The 12,174-nt window shown below is 45.6% G+C and overlaps 1 non-coding gene across 1 annotated transcript; it reads left to right on the forward strand.

Moving 5' to 3' along the window:
* Positions 1 to 3,802: 3,802 nt before the first annotated feature.
* LOC139177427 (U6 spliceosomal RNA) lies at positions 3,803 to 3,909 on the forward strand. Its single transcript, XR_011561870.1, has one exon. It is a non-coding gene; the product is annotated as a U6 spliceosomal RNA (small nuclear RNA).
* Positions 3,910 to 12,174: the final 8,265 nt, after the last annotated feature.

Consider the following 12,174-nt stretch of genomic DNA (forward strand, 5'->3'; position numbering starts at 1 on the left):
AAAAAGCAAAAAACATGGACCTGGAAAGAGCCTCAGCCTCCCTAATTCTTCACGAAATGCAAACCAAAACTCTAACAAGCCATCATCTGGCACCAGTCCTCACCGAATCAACAAACAGTAAATGTTGGAGATGGTGTGGGCAAAAGGGAAGCCTCCTACCCTGCTGCTGGGGATGGAAATCACTAATAGACACTACGGAGAACTGTATCCAGGCTTTCTTAAAAATGAAGAACCAAGCCAGTAGAAGATCCTGAAATCCCACTCCAGGGCCTATTCCGGCCAAAACCACCCTTCTAGAGGACACAGGCACCCCAGCGTTTACACCGAGGGAACTGTTTACACTGTGGCACTGTTTACAATGGCCAAGGCACGGACGCAACCAAATGTCCATCCGCAGATGAATGGATACTGAAGCTGCACTACACATATGCGGCGGACAATTACTCAGCCATAGGAAAGAATGAAAAATGCCCTTTGCAGGATCCGGAGATGATCACACTGTGTCAAATAACTGAGACACTGAAATATAAACATGATATGCTTATATGTGGAATGGAAAAAAATTGTACAAACGATCTTATTTGCAAAACAGAAACAGAGTCAGAGATGTAGAAAACAAATTCGTGGTTGTCCAAGGGGATACGGGGAGGCGGAGGGATAAATTAAGGGATTTGGGTCAACACGTACACACTACTATACATAACATAGGTGACTAGGAAGAACCTATTCTGTAGCACAAGGAACTCGACTCAGTATTCTGTAATATCCTGTATGAGGAAAGAATAAAAAAAATAAATATGCACTTCCCTGGTGGTCTACCAGTTAAGAATCCACCTGCCACTGTGGGGGACATGGGCTGGATCCCTGGGGGGGGAAGATTCCAGCTGCTGCCCGTGCACCACAACCGGGCCACGAGCTGCAACCGCTGTAGCCTGCAGGACCTGGCGCCTGTGCGCTGAATCCAGAGAAGCTGCCACAGTGAGAACCCTGCTCAGGGCAGCTAGAGGGTGGTCCCCACTCACCAGGACTATGGGAAGCTTGTGGGCAGCAAGGAAGACCATTGCAGTCAAAAAGTAAGTAAAGAAATAAAAGAATGGATAAATGTGCATTTACAACTGAATCGCTTTCTTGTACACCTGAAACTAACACATTGTAAATCAACTCTACTCCAATAAAAATTAAAAGTAAAAAAAAGTAAAATTTTAAAGAAAAGAAAATATACATGGACCCTAATGTTCACTGCAGCACTGTTTACAATAGCCAAAATATGGAAGCAATCTAAATGCCCATCAACAGAGGAATAAAGAAGATACTGTACATATACACAATGAAATGTTACTCAGCCCTAAATAATGAAATAGGGCCATGGGCAGCAACATGGAAGGGCCTGGAGATTATCACACTTTGTAACATATTTCAAAGACAAAATCGTATGAGACTCTAATTTAAACAATAACACAAATGAACTGATTTACAAAATAGAAACAGACTTACAGGTATGGAAAACACATGGTTACCAAAGGGGACAGGTAGGCCTCGGGATAAAGCAGGAGCTTGGGATGAACACACACACTGCTACATATAAGGCAGACATAAAGCAATTATCCTCCAATTAAAAATAAATTTTAGAAAAGGTAGCCAGCAAGGACCTGTGGCATAGCACAGGGAACTTTCAACATTCTGTGATAACTTGTATGAGAAAATAATCTGCAAAAGACTGAGTCGATGTGAATGTGTAACAATCACTTTCTGTGCACCTGAAACAGGGCACTGTAAGTTAACTATACTCAGATCGAATTTTTTTAAAAAAAGATTCTGTGCAGTAGGAAGGAGAGAGGGCAGCTGACTGGCTGTTGCCCATCTGCAGGTCAGGCTCTGAGCTGTTCTCACAGCTGCCAAAAAATGTCAACGGGCCCTTATCTCTGAAGACCCTGAAATCCATAACCTCCGTGAAGATCCACCCCAGCTACAAGCTTGTTCCCTCCAAAATTCCACAGATCCTATGGCCCCGTGGCCTTCCCCTGAACAGGGCAGAACCAAGAAGCTCACCTCAGGAGGCCTCCCTGCACCTAGGGAAAGGCTGACGGGTGTCCAGGCCCCCAGTGGGGAGGAGGGAAGGGAAGGGCCCAGGGCTCCGGCGTTCATTCCAGGGCCTCCCCCTCACGAGGACATTTCCTGCCTGGGGCCGGCCTGTCCTTCCACGACAGGGGTCACTGGGAAAGCTCACACTGAATGGACATACTCCTGAGACCCGTCTCCTGCTGTGCAAAGTTGGCTTGAGCCAATGGTGAGAAGAGAGTGCTGCACACCCAGTTCCCTTGGGTATGAGGGAGCAGGGGTTTCCTCACACCAGCGAACAATTCTCAGGCCCCGGAGGCACCGGCTGGATGTCCTAAGATTCACCTCAGTTCTGACCCTGTCTACCCAGGGATTACATTCGATTTCACAGTTCAGGGCTCAGTCCTTCAAGACTGACCCCCACCCCATTTCAGAGGCCAGTCTTAAATCCAGGTTGTTATCTGCGCTTCTAACTGACTATCTGTAAATCAGAGGTTCCCACGACCCCCCTCCCTTGAGTGCAATTAATTTGCTAGAGGGGCTTGCAGAACTCATAAAATTTGTTTACTCACTAGATCACCAGTTTATTATAAAAGGATATAACTCAGGAACAGCCAGAAGGGACCACAAATTATGGACAGGGGCGCAGAACTTCCACGTCCCTTCAAGGGTCATCACTCTCCCCAGATCTCTACTTGTTCACCAAGCCGGAAGCTCTCTGAATCCAGTCCTTTGGGATTTTTGTGGAGGTTTCCTTACACAGACACGATTGATTAAATCATGGGCCACGGTGACAACTCCAACTCCAGCCCCTCTCCTCCCACTGAGGGCAGTGCTGGAAGCTCCAACCCTCTAACCACAAGGCTGTCTCCCCTGGCAACCAGCCCCCCAATATAGGTGAGTTCTGAAAGTCACCCCATTAACAAAAGACACCTTTATGGCTCTCATTACATCAGAAATTCCAAGTCTTAGGAGGTTCTTGTATTGGAAGAATCAATATGGTCAAAATGACTATATTACCCAAGGCAATCTACAGATTCAATGCAGTCTCTACCAAATTACCAATGGCATTTTTCAAAGAACTAGAACAAAAAGTTTTAAATGTGTATGGAGACACAAAAGACCTCGAATAGCTAAAACAATCCTGAGAAAGAAAAACAGAGTCGCAGGAATCAGGCTCCCTGATTTCAGCCTATACTACAAAGCTACAGTCAGCAAATGGAATATTACTCAGTCATAAAAAAGAATGAACTAAGGACTTATCTGGTGGTCCAGTGGTCAAGATTCTCCACTTTCACTGCTGATGGCCCAGGTTCGATCCCTGCTTGGAGACCTAAGATCTCAGGAGCTGCGTGGCATGGCCTAAAAAGGTAAAAAGAATGAAGTAATGCCATTTGCAGACAGACCTAGGGATGATCATACTAAGTGAAGTAAGCCAAATAGAGAAAGATAAATGTCATATGATATCACTTACACCTGGAATCTTTAAAAAAAAAGATACAAATGAACTTATTTTCAAAACAGAGACTCACAGACATAGAAAACAATCTTACGGTTACCAAAGAGGAAAGGGATGGGGCAGAAGGAAGAATGATTTAGGAGACTGGGATTAACACACACACACCGAGTGGGTGCCAAGTCACTTCAGTCGTGTCTGACTCTTCGCAAGCCCATGGAGTGTAGGACAGGCTCCCCTGTCCATGGGCTTCTCCAGGCAAGAACAGACTGCTATATATAAAACAGAGTGCTTGCTTCAGCAGCACATATACTAAAAATGGAATGATTCAGAGAACATTAGCATGACCCCTGAACAAGGAAGACCTGCAAAGTCACAAAGCATTCCGTATTTTTGTTCTAAGAACATAATGAAAAGGAAAGTTCATCAAACAAGCTTTACATGTTGGTCACCTATGTGCCTGTCACCACTTTCGAAAAATCTACAGTTAAGGTGGATGAAAACTGCCGATTGTTGAATAAAGTTATAGAATCCCCAAAATAATTAAAATAAAACAGATAACCAACAAGGACCTACTGACAGTACAAAGAACTATACTCAATACTTTGTTATAACCAAAAGGGAAAAGAAGTTGAAGAAGGATAAATACACACACACACACACACACACATATATAAAATTGCTGTGCTGCTGTACACTCAAAACTAATATGATATTGTAAATCAATTACACTTCAATTTTTTAAAGAAAAAACAAAGTCTTAGGAGCTCTGTACAGAAATGGGGATGAAGATCAAACATATATTTCTTATTGTAAATCATAGTATCACAATTGTCAACCAAGAAATAGTGCAGGAAGCTGCAACAAGAAGAGAATTTATTGGGAGTTCTAAGAATTCCAATTCAAAAGCTACACATTCAAGTAAAACCAAGAGCGTGTTCACAGGAAGAGAGTCGGCGCTTATAGACGCAAAAAGTCATGAGGTTAAAAGTTGCCTGGCAAGAACTGTGATCAACTCGAACGCAAGCTGGAAAATATTGTCCTTAAGGAATCACAAATTGTTTTAGGGTCCGGGAGATAAGTAGAAAGGCTGTGGTGAGTAATTTTAGGGTAAGGCTCTGATAAGTATCTTGAGTTTCTGGCAGATGTTTTGAATGACTCCATTATGACCGTGAGGGGTCAGAAGGTCTGATTCTGCCTGGCTGAGATGTGCATAAGCCACACTCCTAAAGGGCCTCCAGGCTGTCTTAGCAATGGCAACTCCATTTTGCTTTTCCTTCCACCCAGTCTACACCTTGGTCTTCAAACATGGATCCTTTATGGCAAAATGATCGTAAAAGTGGAAAGATGCATACAGAAATATAATAAAATGTGTTGAAACTGCAAAAAAAAAAGTGGAAAGATACTGGCACACTGCTAGAATCCCATTCAGTTGTTAACAACCATCCAGTCCACAGCATTCCATATGAAAATGTCTCCCACAGTGAGACTGAAACCGAGGGCATTCAAGAGTTAGATCCCTTAAACTCTAATTTGCTTAATACATAATGTCCCATAACCAAGCTTGCCTTAAATGTTCCTGCAAATTGCATACTCTTCCAGATTTGCACAGCTTAGACACAAAAAGTAGTGAGACTCCTTTTATCATCCCCTACGGGTAATATCTGTGACATAAGGGTTGTTATGGTAACAGGTACTTAAGTTGTTTTTCAGGAACATGGAGCTAGTCTTGCCAAGTTCAAACTGGTTGGGGCCATCGACCCTCAAGCTGGGCCTGCACGGGTGTCCAATGCACGTGATGTCAGGGCCAAAATCTCCACCCTTGGATCATGCTGAAACCACCATGCTCTGAATGTGCAGCTCACAAAGAAGCGCGCAACTCAGATATGGCTTTCCAGAGCAGCCACTACCTCACCTTTTTCTGCCTCCAATTAGCCAGAAAGTCAGCTGACAGCCTTCTGGGAGTTCCTTTGTACATAACTTGCTGCATTTAAGACTATCTTTAATTTTTGCCCCCCTTTTTCTTGAAAGTGGATGGAGAGTGTTCTTAGGGAGGTTTTTTTTTTTTTTTTTTGATGTGTAATTGCTTTACGGGTTTTCCAGGTGGCTCAGCGGTAAAGAATCTGCCTGCCAATGAAGGAGACACAGGTTTGATCCCTGGGTCGGGAAGTTCCCCTGGAGAAGAAAATGGCAACCCACTCTAGCATTCTTGCCTGGGAAATCCCATGGACAGAGGAGCCTGGTGGGCTCCACGGGATCACAAAACAGTCAGACACAACTTAACAACATAACTGCTTTACAATGTAGTGTGAGTTGCTGCAGTACAACAAAGTGAATCAGCTGTGTGTGTGTGTATATTCCCCCCCTCTCACCCCACCCCTCTGGGTCGTCACAGGGCACCGAGCTGAGCTCCCTGTGCTCTGCAGCAGCTTCCCGGGAGTTATCCAGTTCACATGGTAACTACCTAGCTCACACATATATGTCAACGCTACACTTGATTCTCTTTGGGTGGATCCTCTTTGGGACTCCCCAGGTTTCTTGGACCTGGAGGCCTATTTCCTTTCCTAGGTTAGGGAAGTTTGCAGCAGCTTTGTGGATATCGCATTGTTTTGTTTTGTTTTACAAAGTGAAGGTTCATGGCAACCTGGCACCAAGCAAGTGTACACGTGCCATTTCTTTCCAACAGCATTTGCTCACCTTGTGTCTGTGTCGCGTTGCAGACATTCTTACAATATTTCCAACTTTTTCAGCAATAGTTGATATGGTGACCAGTGATCTGTGGTGTTACTACTGCAAAAAGATTACAATTTGCTGAAGGCTCAGATGATATTCAGCATTTTTTAGCAATAAAGGTTTTTAAGGAAGGCATATACATAGTATTTTTTAGACATAATGCTACTGCCCATTTATTTATAGTGCAAACATAACTTTTTTTTTAATCTTTAATTGAAGTATAGCTAATTTACAATATGTTAGTTTCAGGTACAAAACTTTTTAAAAATTTTAAATGGTTCTTTATTCATAAATTTGATGTAAGCTTACAAATTTACTATAGACTGCCAAATAAATCTGCAGTGAAAAATAAAGTAAAAAAAAAACAAGCATGCCCAACGTGTAGCCATCAATCTGCTAGCCATCAGGACATTAAACAATTCAATAATGTATTCAAGATTCAGCCTTAGGTTTAAGCATATTCAAAAGCAGAGACATTACTTTGCCAACAAAGGTCTGTCTAGTCAAGGCTATGGTTTTTCCAGTGGTCACGTATGGATGTGAGAGTTGGACTGTGAAGAAAGCTGAGCGCCGAAGAATTGATGCTTTTGAACTGTGGTGTTGGAGAAGACTCTTGAGAGTCCCTTGGACTGCAAGGAGATCCAACCAGTCCATTCTAAAGGAGATGGGTCCTGGGTGTTCTTAGGAAGGAATGATGCTAAAGCTGAAACTCCAGTACTTTGGCCACCTCATGCGAAGAGTTGACTCATTGGAAAAGACTCTGATGCTGGGAGGGATTGGGGGCAGGAGGAGAAAGGGACGACAGAGGATGAGATGGCTGGATGGCATCACTGACTCGATGGACGTGAGTTTGAGTGAACTCTGGGAGTTGATGATGAACAGGGAGGCCTGGTGTGCAGCAATTCACAGGGTCGCAAAGAGTCGGACACGACTGAGCAACTGAACTGAACTGAACTGAATTACTTTTAAGAACTCTGCTTTGTCACCTGTTACCTAAGCAACTGGCAATAAGAACTTTATACAAATAAAACATTGCTTTTATGTACACTAGGAAACCCCAACATTTGTGTGACTCACCTCACTGCACTCTTTGCTTTATTTTGATGGTCTGGACCTGTAGTATCTCCAAAGTCTGCATGTGCTCTGTACACAAGTTCTTGAAAGGCCCTGGGTTAGAGATGCCTTCCTGCAGAAGTCCCTCTGGTAAGATGGAAACGGTACCTTCTGGGGAGGGGCACACCTGACATACGCCTGACATCTGGGGAGGGCTATGCCTGACATCAAAGGCCTTTCCAAAGTACTGGAGGACGTGGCTTCCCCTTACTCAGTTCCTCACCTGAGCTCCTTGAGCAAGTGATGATGGGGGTAGGGTGGCTGCCTCCTCCTCCTCGCAGACCCCTGGGTTGTCGCTAAGGGCCTGGGGGTTCGATCCATAGCTAAGGGACAATTTTCTCACAAAAGGCAAGCCCGGGCAGGGCACCCCGATATCGAAGGAATTAGCAGAGATCCCAACTCGCTCAGGGTTATCCCCATTTCCGCACGTGCTAACGGTTCCACACTGGAAATCCTCCTACACGACACCCCAGACTCACCAGACCCTCCACGCCCCTCCCGCTGGGACCCTTCCCACCCACTTGAGAAGTGGGCCCACGGGAGCTGGGCACATCGAGAATTCACACTTTAGCAACTTGAGTTAAAGGGAGGGGAACCCTGCCTCCCCGCGATTACCATAGAGGACTGCATCTTCTGATTGCAAAGCAAGCAAAGGAGCCGTCCAGATGCGTCCGCGGAGACCCAGCGCCCCTGCGGGCGGGCTGATTTCCTGGGCCGCTGACCGCTCCGCAGCCACAGCCATCGCCCTCTGACTCCGGGCCCCTCCGCACCACCCCGGTAGTGGCTCCCCTTCAAACAGGTCGTCTCTTCCCTGACTGCATGTGTCTTGTGCCCTCTGCATCGCCAGCCATTACTGGCTCTAACCTGGGCACTCACTTTTCATCAGGACAGCCTCATTTTCTTTTTGGCTATGCTGCTCAGCTTGCAGGATCTTAGTTCTTAGATCCCCCACCAGGGATTGAACCTGGGCCCTTGGCAGTGAGTGAACAGAGCCCTAACCTCCGTACAGCCAGGAAGTTACCAGGAGAGCCTTCTGAAAGAGACTCTCCTTAGGTCACCCTTAAGCAAGTGACCCCTGAAATGGACCAAGCTAGGACCCCATTTTGCTTGATTCTCTCCCCCCACCCCCGGCCTGCACACCCCGCAGACCCACCGCCCCCACCAGTTCCACTTCCCTGTCTCTGGCAATCCACAAGCTTTACCCCTCCAAGACAGGGTCCTTTCTCTTCTGTCCTCTGACTCCACTTCCCCTTCCACTCTGGTTTTTCCACCTTCTCATCCTTGGCTTTGCACTGGGGACCTGATTGAGGGCAGATGGTCCAACGTGACCCCTCATGGCTGTGTGGATCCCAGGCAGACGCTCAGTAAGCGCAAGTGTGAGATCATTTCTTCTAAAACCCTGACAAGAGCTTCCCTGGTGGTCCCGGGGATAAGACCCCTCCCCCCTTCCAATGCAGGGGGGCGGGTTCATCCCTGGAGGGGGAGCTAACATCCCACATGCCTTGTGACCAAAAAAAACCACACAAAAACAGAAGCAATACTGTAAGAAACTCGATCAAGACTTTAAAAATTGTCCACATCAAAAAAAGTTTAAGTGTTGTTTTTTTCTGTGCTCAGTCATGTTCAACCTGTGACCCCATGGACTGTAGCCCGCCAGGCTTCTCTGTGCATGGGATTCTCCAGGCAAGAACACTGGAGTGGGTTGCCATGCCCTTCTCCAGGGGATCTTCCCGATCCAGGGATCAAACCCGTGTCTCCAGCATCTCCTGCATTGGCAGGCGGGTTCTTTACCACTGTGCCAAAACTATTAATAAAAAAAAATACAAAAAACAAAACCCTGACAACAGAGGGGCCACTTTCAGGCTAGCTGCTCTCCCCGTTTACAGAGGCCACAAGGGTGGCAAATGAAACCAGACCCTCTACTAACTCACAGGAAGTAAAAATCATTGCCTGGAGCCCAATCCCTGACACAGTCTGAGTGTCTGAAAGAGGGAAGGAAACTCTCTGCTTGGTAGAGATGAGCCAAACTTGGAGATGAGAATACGATTAGAAAGCCAGAAACTATGGTCAGATCCCACAAGAGCCGCGGTAACCCACGATCCACAGCTTTCTCCCCAGGAATCGGCACACTCAGCCGTTCATCAATACACAGTCAGCTCAGCCAGGACCCCAGTCAAGCTCACCAAGCTTCAGTGCTCGACGTGGCTGTGACTAAATGACTTTGCAGAGCTAGGATGACGGGTTACACTCTTGAGCCAACCATCATGCAGATCCAATACTGGAACATACTGTTCCCACCTGCAACAGCACTGCAGGGTGGAGGAGCGGGGCGGGGGGGGGGGGTTGGGGAGCTCTATCGGAGGGCTCAGGGCTCTAGACCACCCAGCCCTGAGCAAGGGATGGACTCCCTTTCCAGGCAACTGGTCCTCTGGAAGCAGCGTCTAATGATACTCACCCTCAGACTCCTATACGCGGAACCCTGCCACCAGCTGGCCCTGTGGCTGCCTGCACAGAAAACTCATCTGGTTCCAGGGACTGTGCTCCCATGTCTGTCCTGTGCCTCAAGGGACAGTCCCAGGAGGCAGCATGTGTAAGGTCTTCCCTGGCCTGCAAACAGAGCTGTGCCCAGGACCTTCACGTGCTTTCCATGCTGATGAAACGTGCTCAGGGCATGAAGGGCGGCCGCCTGGCCTGTAGCTGAACGTAGCCCCGAGGACCCCGGCGGGCTCCTCACAACTGGTCCCTAGGAGCAGCAGCAGAAGCGCAGTTCTGTGCTCGGGGAAGCCCCCAGGTTACATCAGGGTGGCCTGCACCCTGCTCCCGACCAATTCGCCCACCGACAGTCACATGGGAGAGTCACCCACCGTGTAGGAGAGTGGCCCACCACGACCCTCCACAGCGTCGCCTCCGAGTGAGAAGGACTCGTTGCTGGAAAGGACACCATCTCAGACCACACGGCCCTCGCCCAGGAATTTGCCTTGGGAGGTGCCTTTGCCTCCGTCACCAGAGATGGCCCCCTGGGACACGCCACCCCCTCGGAGACCTCACCATTTGCCCAGATGTTGAAATATTGCTCAGTGTTACCCAAATCTATGAACAAATTTCCAGGGCCCCCGAGCTCACTGACCTGTTTTCGTGGCTGGATGTTTAAGTCTGGGACAACAGCTATGGAGTGCATTTCAGATTGTATATTATTATTGGGTTTGCACACTTAGGATTTAGAGGTGTATTTTATTGGTCACAACTTGCCCTATCCCTGAGTTTCAACCAATCTGCCACCCAGGCTGCTAATGTCTTTATCATCGACTCTGATGCCTCAGCATCACAGGGTAGATTGTAGTGTAAGTGCCAGACAGGGGTTTTGTGTGTATGTGTGTGTGTCACTGAATTTATTTCATCTTTACTATGAATTCTGAATAAAAATGCAGAGTAAAAGTTAAAGTGTTAGTTGCTCAGTTGTGTCTGATTCTTTGTGACCCATGGACTGTAAGAGCCCATCAGGCTCCTCTGTCCATGGAGTTCTCCAGGCAAGAATACAAGAGTGGCCATTCTCTTCTCTAGGGTCTTTTCCTGACCCAGGGATTGAACCCTGGTCTCTTGCATTGCAGGCAGATTCTTTATCGTCTGAGCTATGCAGAACATAATCTGAATTAATATGTAGAGAAATAAAATTTTGGCAAAACAAAAACTACCGTTTAGGGAAGTTAAACTGTATACTAGTTTTTTCTGTTTATCCTTAGCAGTGAAATATATTACAGGTAACATTCCAAGATATCAGTTCCATGGTTAAAAAAATTTTTAAATATGGATCCATGGTTAAATAAAATAAAAAAAAAATACTGTGCATACTGAAATAATGATAGAAGTGGAAAGTCAAGCATTAATATCATTCACATAAGATTTTAACTTGTTGTACGTTTTTGTGCAGTAAATGTTTTGTACAATCAATGTAGTTCAGTAAATGTTCTCAGCATCACTGACTTGATGGACATGAGTCTGAGTGAACTCCGGGAGTTTGTGATGGACAGGGAGGCCTGGCATGCTGCGATTCATCGGGTCGCAAAGAGTTGGACACAACTGAGCAACTGAACTGAACTGAACTGAAATGTTCTCAAAGAGCCAATTCACTGGAGAAGACCCTGATTCTGGGAAAGATTGAGGGCAAGAGCAGGGGATGACAGAGGATGAGAAGTGGACATGAGTTTGAGTAAACTCCAGGAGATAGTGAAGGACAAGAAGCATAGACTGCTGCAATTCATGGGGTCGTAGAGAGTTGGACACGACTTGGCACCTGAAAAACAACAACAAATGTTCTTTATAATAAAAAACAAAACGTGTTATTTACTTAGGACAAAAATAAGAATGTAAGGGAAGGAAGACCAAAATATTTTTATATGCTTATTCAGAGACACAGAATTTTCATGAATTTAAGAGGAATGAAGATATTCAAATAGTAATAGAAAATCATTAGACTTATCTGAATGTTCAAATGCTTATATAAGTTTTCAATCCATTTGGTTTTATAAAACCAAAACTTTGAACACAAAACAGAAAAGTTAACATTACCTTTTTATATGTTCCCAAGTATCAAACTGCATCTATTTATTATGAATTTAAAGAACACAGATTTTAAAAGTAAAGTACAGAAGTATCTGATTCTTTTTAATTCCACAAATACTAGCATCCCAAACTAACATGTAAACAAATCTCTATGCTGCTTAGTGAATTCTCTCCAATTTCTAGAATAAACTTCGCTTTTTAAAAATTTTAATGCAAGCGTCTGACAATCCTTGGATTGCCGAGACCTCCACTTC

The sequence above is a fragment of the Bos indicus genome, chromosome 18 (genome assembly GCF_029378745.1).
Source record: "Bos indicus isolate NIAB-ARS_2022 breed Sahiwal x Tharparkar chromosome 18, NIAB-ARS_B.indTharparkar_mat_pri_1.0, whole genome shotgun sequence".
NCBI lineage: Eukaryota > Metazoa > Chordata > Mammalia > Artiodactyla > Bovidae > Bos > Bos indicus.